General features: G+C 49.4%; 1 long non-coding RNA gene across 1 annotated transcript; it reads left to right on the forward strand.

Annotated features, from left to right (window-relative positions):
- Positions 1 to 15: 15 nt before the first annotated feature.
- On the forward strand, positions 16 to 4,745 carry LOC137455702 (uncharacterized). Its single transcript, XR_010990877.1, has 3 exons — positions 16 to 107; positions 404 to 538; positions 1,104 to 4,745. It is a non-coding gene; the product is annotated as an uncharacterized lncRNA (long non-coding RNA).
- Positions 4,746 to 8,724: the final 3,979 nt, after the last annotated feature.

An 8,724-nucleotide genomic window follows, 5' to 3' on the forward strand; every position in this document is an offset into this window, starting at 1 on the left:
CCCCCGCGCGGGGCGAGGTCCGGCCGGGTATGGCTCCGTCTGACATAACCTCATGAACCTCATGAACGGGCAATGCGGGGTCCTGCCCCTGGGCAGGACCGGTACAGGTGAGGGGTGTAGAGTGCTGGTGGACAAGATCACCGTGAAGCAGCAATGTGCCCTGTGGCCAGGAGGGCCAGCGGGATCTCGGGGTGCGTTAAGAAGAGTGTGGGCAGCAGGTCGAGGGAGGTCCTCTTCCTCTACTCTGCCCTGCTGAGGTAGCACCTGAAATACTGTGTCGAGTTCTGGGCTCCCCAGTTCCGGGCTCTAGCCGTGTGATCTGGTGTAGGTGATCCTGCTCTGGCAGGGGAGGTGGAACCAGGTCCCTTCCAACCCCTAACATTCTGTCAATCTGTGGTTCGAGAGAGGGAACTACTGGACAGAGTCCAGCGATGGGCCATGAAGATGCTGAGGGGACTGGAGCACGAAGAGATCAGGAGAGGCTGAGGAACCAGAGCCCTGGAGAAGAGCAGCCTAGGAGTGAATCTTATCAGTGCTGGTCAGTATCTAAAGGGCAGGGGTCAGGAGAATGGGGCTGGGCTTGTTTTCAGTGCTTCTCAGTGATAAGACCAGGGGCAATGTGCACAAATGAACATAGGAGGTTCCACCTAGACATAAAAAGGCAACTTGTTTGCTGTGAGGGTGCCAGAACCCTGGAACAAGCTGCCGAGAGATCGTGGAGACTCCTCTGGGACACAATTGTGAGTAATCTGCTCTGGGTGACCCTGCTTTAGCAGGGGGTTGGACTAGATGATCTCTGGAGGTCCCTTCCAACCCCCATCTTTCTGTGGTTCTGTGGTAAGAGAGGGGTTGCCCTCTGTGCCCAGCTCAGGCAGGGAGCTGCAGAGCCACCCCTGGGAAGGAGAGCTGTGGCCCCAGGGGTGGGTGGTGAGGAGGGTGCTTGGCCCCCTTAGCTTCTTGAGGAGGCCAAGGGTAGGGTGAAGGGCTCTGAGGATGCAGCAGCTTGCTGGGTGAGTGCTCTTGGCATGGTCCCCTCCACTTTCCCCTAGTTTCCTTTTTTACAAAGCATTTATAATGTGCTTTTGATTTTTTTATGAGGGAAGAAATGACTTTTGTTGGAGAGGTGATCAACAAAGGTATGACCATCAGAGATGAAGTCACTATCCCTCTGTATTCAGTACTGGCCAGGCTACACCTGGAATACTGTGTTCAGTTCTGGCTCCTGCTGTACAATTCCAGATATGGACAGAGGTGGGACCTCTGTCCCAGGGACCAGAGAAGGACCACAGAGACAATCAAAGGGCTGAGAAGCTGCCACACGAGGAAAGGCTGAGAGAATTGTGTTTGTTCAGCCTTGAGAAAAGAAGACTCAGGGGAGATCTTATCACCATGCTCCAGTATTTAAAGGATGGCTACAAAGAAGAGGGAGGCTCCTTCTTACGAGAAGTCACATTAGAAAAGATGTGGTGTAATGGGTACAAGTTACTGATGGGAGATTGGACAGAGGTGGAGATTTTTCACATCAAGGACAATCATCCATTAAAGTAATTTTTCTGGGGAAGTGGTGGAATCCCCAGTATTGGGCAGGGTTCTGGGTCATCTTGCCAGGAAAGGTTGGACCTGATGATCCTGGAGGTCCCTTCCAACCTGGTATTCTGTGATTCTGTGACTGGCCTTTGGGATGTGTTGGAATAAGGAATTTATTTGAAGTATTTGTCACTCCATGTAAAGAAATCTGCACCTGAGGGTGCACTTTGGGTGTGAAGAGATTACCTCTTCTGTAGAGGCAAACCTCACGTGAAACCAGGCTGCACAGCAAGGGTTTCACCAGGGTGAATGTGGCCCTTCCAGGGTGGTGTCCTTTCAAGGGAATGACCACGATTTGGCACTGCAAAATGTGTTTTGAGTTTGCTAATTCAGTGAGGTGCCCTGCATTCACTGCTGTAGATACAGAATTGTTTCAGAGGGTTTTTTGCACCTTATGCTCATCCTTGGGCAGCAGAACTCTGAAACTGTGCTGAATATTCACCACTACAAGGAAGGCCCAAGGAGAGGATGCTTAGTACTGCCAGAAAAAAATAAGGCTCAAGGTATTTTCTTGGCTCTGGGATCACTGCTATGTCTCCTTTCTGGACTGGCATGTTTGTGTTGCTGTTAGAATAATGCAGAAGTAGAAGGACACAGCTCTCCAAATGCTATTTTCATCCAATGAATTAAGCAAGTGCTTACTTATGAAACACTGGATTTAATATACTGCATAAAGAAGAGGAGGAAACAGCAATTCATAACTTAAGCTTCTTTAGGCAGCTTTAAAAATCTGCTGCTTGATCCAGTAATCTCCAAAGAAGTTTTGGCAAATCCCTGTGCACAAACACTTGTGAGGAGAAAGGATGGAGAGAACGCTTGGTGGTACGTAACTGGTGAGGGAGCAGGTTGCTTTTCTTGCCTGCTTGCCTCAGGGCACATGGCTCCCTGTGGTCAGAAAGAGCTGGGGTTTACAAGGCGCTCTGCTGTTGGGATAAACGCTTTTCTTGCTTCCCCTGCATATTCTGTGTCAAGTACTGTTGAAAGGGGTCAGAAGGTCTTGCACTTCTAGGTCAGTATCTAGGCTCTGCTGCATCCTCAGAAATGAACTGCTCACAGAAATGAACTGCTGGATTAGAATATTTATTGGGAGTTAATGAGCTATTGTATTCATACACTAAATTCAGGAGGCTAATGATAGCCAAACAGTGACACTGATGAAATCTGGATTTGGCTGCTGCTTCCTTCTTGTGGATTGTATTGTTTACAGCAGCTTGCTTCAAAGGAGGAGGCGTGAAAACAACAACAAACCCTATTCATTTACTGTTCACAAAGGTTTAAATGTCTGTTTTGTACTAATAAATACTTGGAAATTAGTAACATTTAACATTGAGACCGACCCTGTGATCATAGTTGGAGGCTGGAAGGTGGGAGACCTGACTCCTTTCCAGCAAGTAATAAACTCACTGAGTAGAACTTGCTGAAATAATCCTCACCAAGTGTCTTGAGAGTGCTTGTCTGTATGCTGAAAGGCTAACATCAGCCTTAGGGTAGAGAAACCCTTTTCAAGACTGGAAAATGAGTTGTCATCCATGGTGTGGGGGCAGAGAAAACCCACGTGGAATCACTACTCTTGATTCAAGGCCAGAAGGGGAACTACTCTAAATTGTATTAGCTGAGGATGTTTCCCTCTTGCCACACATTATTTTTGGATGGGTTTGTGAGTGCTGGCAGAACCCCAGGAGCACAGAACTGGGACGGATGTTGTTTGTGTGTTTTGTGTAATGTGGTGATGGGTGTTTGTAAAGGAACCCAAGGTCATTCAAGTCACAAGAAGAAGTCTGAAGAACTTTCTGAGTGCTCTCACTTCTGCTTCTCTGTAGTGCTTGTGCTTTGTAAGTGTACTGCTAGTCTGTAGATGTTTTTTTTTACCAAGGGCTGCACTGTATTTTGGCCTACTTTAATTTCCAGAAAGCTCTTGGCATTTGTTGCTGGGTAGATATTGGCACCTCTAGTGGAACAGTGGAACCAGTAGCATGCTAAATTGCTATTTATGCCTCATGTGAATCTGTTGCAGATTCTTTATTACATTGAGCTGACTTCACCACCAGATAAATTTGATTATGGCCATGTCACAACCAAATGGCCATAAGATGTACAGAGAGCAAGGGTTGGGGTAAGCTGGATAAATGCAACTGCGTGGTGAGTGGGATACTCATCCTCGCTTTGGGATAACAAAACACAACAGCCTGCTGTGCTGCTGGAGCCATGCTCTTGAAAGCTCTCTCATTATTTCTAGAGCACTCAAAATGTGACAAATATTTGGATATCAAAGCATTAATTACCTCCCACCTGCTCCAAGTGTTGAAGTGGAATAGTGTAATACGCTAGTGAACAGCCTGAGCTTTCTGCTTTCTTCTGGCCGGCAAGAAGCAGGGAAGGAAGCGCAGGCGGTACCGCTGGTGCCTCTAAACTGTGATTCATCCCATACATCTACTTTTAAACTTGTAAATCTTGATAAGCTTCCAGTGACAGCTGCTTTACCAATTGCAGGTCCATCTCTGCAATTGCAGCCCACACAAACTTGTTCTTAGTCACATACTGCAATTGCCCAGAGTGGAGCGGTCTTGCTTTGAAAATGAGTGCCTTGCTAATAGAGGTCAAATGTCACCCCTGTTACCTATGGAAGAAGTAGGGTAAACATCACTTAGCCAGAATTCTTCCAAATTCACTTTTTATTCCAGCAGAAGGAAAACAGCTGGGGCAAAGGAGATTCCAGCCAGAAGGATCATCATCCTGAACACTGAAGACCGAATTGCATTCTGCATTTTCATTTACCATATGCATTTCCTTTAAGTCATATTTACCCTCTGACAGGAGCTAATTGAATTCTAGTTGCTTCTATTAGCAGGTTGAAAATAGAGAATTGCAGAACTGTTACCCACTGGTGCCCTGTTCATTATGTCTGGGAAGGGTGCCAGGTCCTGTTAATGAGGGTGTGGGGTGAGACGTGCTGCACTAACATCTGTCCAAGGCGTTCACAAACTACACAGCAAATACAACCAGCAGCTCGTGCTCTCAATGGAATGTTCTTCTCCCTTGCAAATCAAATGAAGAAAGGGACAAATCCTCACTAGCACAGGAACACACCAGCTCTAAATAAATACCATCCTGACTGAGGATGCTCAGATCCCAGAGTTCACAGCTTGTTAAGCTGTGTTTGCAGTGTGATGGTTGGTGCAGTTACATCTGTGATCAAATTTGCTCTATGCCCACGCGGCACAGATTATTGCATGGGAAGAAGAGTAAAAGCCTGCAGTTCAGAGCTCCCATGGGCAGAAGCATGGAGTTGGAACCTTGGCAACAGGTAGTATTGTAGGCAGGGGTGTGTCTGGAATTCTGTTCTTTACCCAGATGGGAATGCCTGTTATGTTAGTCCTTTGATGCTGAATTCAAATTATTCCTTGTGGATGTAGGTGGCTACATCAGGTACTACAAGTAACTGGTGTTGGCTGGTGGCAAAAGTGGTGTATGCTCCTCAGTCACAGAAATGTATGCCACTCTGTCATAGAAGGACAATGATCATGATGGTGTGAAGGACCTAACCCCACATTTTCCACCTCCCAGAAGGACTTGCCAAACACCTGGTTATCATTTCCTTGTCAGATCTGCAGCTTGGGGTCACGCTGAAGAAGCAGGTGCAGCACAGGGATCTGCCCTTGTTGGCATCTCCCCTCAGCCAGCAGTATAAACATGGATGGCAGCAGCAGAATCACCTCTTTCAAGTTCTATTTGCAAAAGGTGCTGAACTGTATTGAACTCCCTGTGATGGGGACAGAATTCTCACTCTCTGATCTGCTCTGGGTGCCCAAGTCTTCAGTCTGTTGATCCCAAACATACCGTGGCATGACCTAGCTGGGAGTGGTGGCTGAAGGGAAGGGATACCATCCAGAGGGACCTTGACAGGCTGGAGAAGTGGACCCATGATAACCTCATGAGGTTCGACAAGACAAAATGCAAGGTTCTGCAGCTGGGTCAGGGCAATCCCAAGCACCGATATAGGCTGGGCAGGGACTGGCTTGAGAGCAGCCCTGAAGAAAAGGACTTGGGGGTGTTCAGTCTGGAGAAGAGAAGACTCTGAGGAGACCTTATTGTGGCCTTCCAGTATCTGAAGGGGGTTAAAAGAAAGCTGGAGAAGGACTTTTTAGGGTGTCAGGGAGTGATAGGACTGGGGGTAAATGGGACAAAAATAGAGATGGGTAGATTCAGATTGGATGTTAGGAAGAAATTCTCCATGAGGGTGGTGAGACACTGGAACAGGTTGCCCTGGGAGGTGGTAGAAGCCTCCTGGAGGCTTTTTAAGGCCAGGCTGGATGTGGCTGTGAGCAACCTGCTGTAGTGTGAGGTGTCCCTGCCCACGGCAGGAGGGGTTGGAACTGGCTGATCCTTGAGGTCCCTTCCAACCCTAACAATTGCATGATTCTGTGTGAGCAGGCAGTGCTGGCTGAGCTCATCTGCCACTGGAGCTGAGCCACTTCATTGATGACGTGGCAGTGCTGGGTTAATGGGCAAGTTGGATAAAGGTCTCTCCCAGCTCAAACGATTGATTCAACAATTCCAAGGGTCTGATGTGAATCCCTGTGCACCAGTGCCCAGCCACGGTGCCTGCCTGCCTGAACTTTGCATGTGAACATATGCCCCTGAACAGCCAGCAGCAGCTGCTCCTCTCCAGGATGTGTGTGAAGTGATTGTAGAGGTCGTAAATTTAGTAAATAATTAAAAAAAAACCCTCGATCTCTGAAGCACCACAGCCCTCAAAAGGCAGGAGCTGCTTCCCCCATACCCCCACCTGGGAACCAGCTGTAAACCTTCTCCGTACGGACTGGCACAGCTGTTACTGGCCCCAGTACGAATGAGGACTGAGGAAGCGCTACTGCTTTATTTTTCAGGCTGTTTGGCTTCCCCCATTAGGTCTGCAGGTACCAAAAGGAAAAATATATTTTAAAAAATTAAATTATTTATTTTAACATCCCTTTCCTTCCTATGGAGCACGAAGGCGTTGATGCTGCGGAAAACCCGGAGGTGGAGGACGGGGACAGATCGGGGCTGCCGCGTCCCGCTGCCACTCACGGTCCCTCTTAACCCTCTTACACAACCAGCACTGACGTTATCTGCCAGCAGCAGCCGGTGGGCACCGCGGAACGCGAAGCCCCGTCCGCCTCCCCGCTCCCGTCAGGACTGCCGTTGGGGCACGTCCCGCTAACGCCCTCCCAGCAGCCCCCGTGGCGGCCATGGCGCCGTTCCCCGCCCGGGGCTGCTGGGAGATGTAGTGGCGGGCGGGCGGCACGCGGCCCGCCGGGACGGAGCAGGTCCGCAGGGTGCCGCCGTGGGCTGTGGGCGGGCGCGGGCACAGGCATGGCCGCCCCGCCGCCGCTTCTCGCTAGCTGCTCCCTCGGGCGGCTCGGCAGCGCCGGCACCGCCTGTGCGAAGGCGGCGTGAGGTATTTGGGCCTCTTGAGCCACAAAATGGCACCTGCTGGTTGAGCCGGAGCGAGCGGGAAGCCTTAGCCGGTTCCGTGTCAGTGCAAAGCTCAGGCACATACCTGAGGGAGGATGAACTTCCATGTGTCAATGATGGCAGTTGAGCAATGATGCCTAATAAAGCAATAGGGATCTGATTCCTGGAATTACTTTTCGCTGAGCCTAGAGCTCAGGTGTGCCCCTGTGATGCCATTGCCATGGGTGGGAAAAGCACCTGGACGCTGCCATGGGAGCAGATTTCCACCACCCAATCTCAATGTTGCTGGCCACCTTCCAACCAGACCTACTCCATGCTGCCAGGGATCAATGCTGCTGGCCACGTTACAACCAGACCTATTCCATGCTGCCAGGGATCAATGCTGCTGGCCACATTACAACCAGCCCTACTCCATGCTGCCAGGCATCAATGTTGCTGGTCACATTACAACCAGACCTACTCCATGCTGCCAGGCATCAATGTTGCTGGCCACATTACAACCAGACCTACTCCATGCTGCCAGGCATCAATGTTGCTGGCCACATTACAACCAGACCTACTCCATGCTGCCAGGCATCAATGTTGCTGGTCACATTACAACCAGACCTACTCCATGCTGCCAGGCATCAATGCTGCTGGCCACATTACAACCAGACCTACTCCATGCTGCCAGGCATCAATGTTGCTGGCCACATTACAACCAGACCTACTCCATGCTGCCAGGCATCAATGTTGCTGGCCACATTACAACCAGACCTACTCCATGCTGCCAGGCATCAATGCTGCTGGTCACATTACAACCAGACCTACTCCATGCTGCCAGGCATCAATGCTGCTGGCCACATTACAACCAGACCTACTCCATGCTGCCAGGCATCAATGCTGCTGGTCACATTACAACCAGACCTACTCCATGCTGCCAGGCATCAATGTTGCTGGCCACATTACAACCAGACCTACTCCATGCTGCCAGGCATCAATGTTGCTGGCCACATTACAACCAGACCTACTCCATGCTGCCAGGCATCAATGTTGCTGGTCACATTACAACCAGACCTACTCCATGCTGCCAGGCATCAATGCTGCTGGCCACATTACAACCAGCCCTACTCCATGCTGCCAGGCATCAATGTTGCTGGTCACATTACAACCAGCCCTACTCCATGCTGCCAGGGCTGGTAGCTCTCTCTTTTTTTCCCCCACCTCAGTGATGTTTAAGGTTTAAATCACCTGCGGTTCTTGGCATGCTTTGTGTTCCTCACAGCCTTTTCTTTGGTGGTGGTGTGCTTTCCTCAACCCTTGGGATCAGAAACAGATCACAGTCCTCCTCCAGCAAAATCTTTAAGAGTGGCATGGTTTGGAGATTGTTAGTCAATCCATGTTTCCTACATGCAGTAATTCTAGCAATCACCCAAGCATTATCTCTTCAACATTCAGGACTCCCAAAGCAGTCCTCTGTTTCGTATCTGCCAAATACTGATCCTACCTTCACAGTGCTCAGGTGTCCCACTGGCTTTTATTTCATGTGCTTCTCTGTAAACCTCCACCACATTTGACAAACTTACTTTGCAGTGTGGAAAACTTCACTGTAAACACTTGAAAACTTGCTCATCTTTTCAACTTTTCCTCTGAAGCATTTAACATATTCCCTAGCAAAGTTTATAATGCTGAACATTATTGCCT

This window comes from Melanerpes formicivorus, unplaced genomic scaffold (genome assembly GCF_026170545.1).
Source record: "Melanerpes formicivorus ecotype bairdi unplaced genomic scaffold, bMelFor1.0.p_v2 SCAF_105, whole genome shotgun sequence".
NCBI classification, from domain to species: Eukaryota; Metazoa; Chordata; class Aves; order Piciformes; family Picidae; genus Melanerpes; species Melanerpes formicivorus.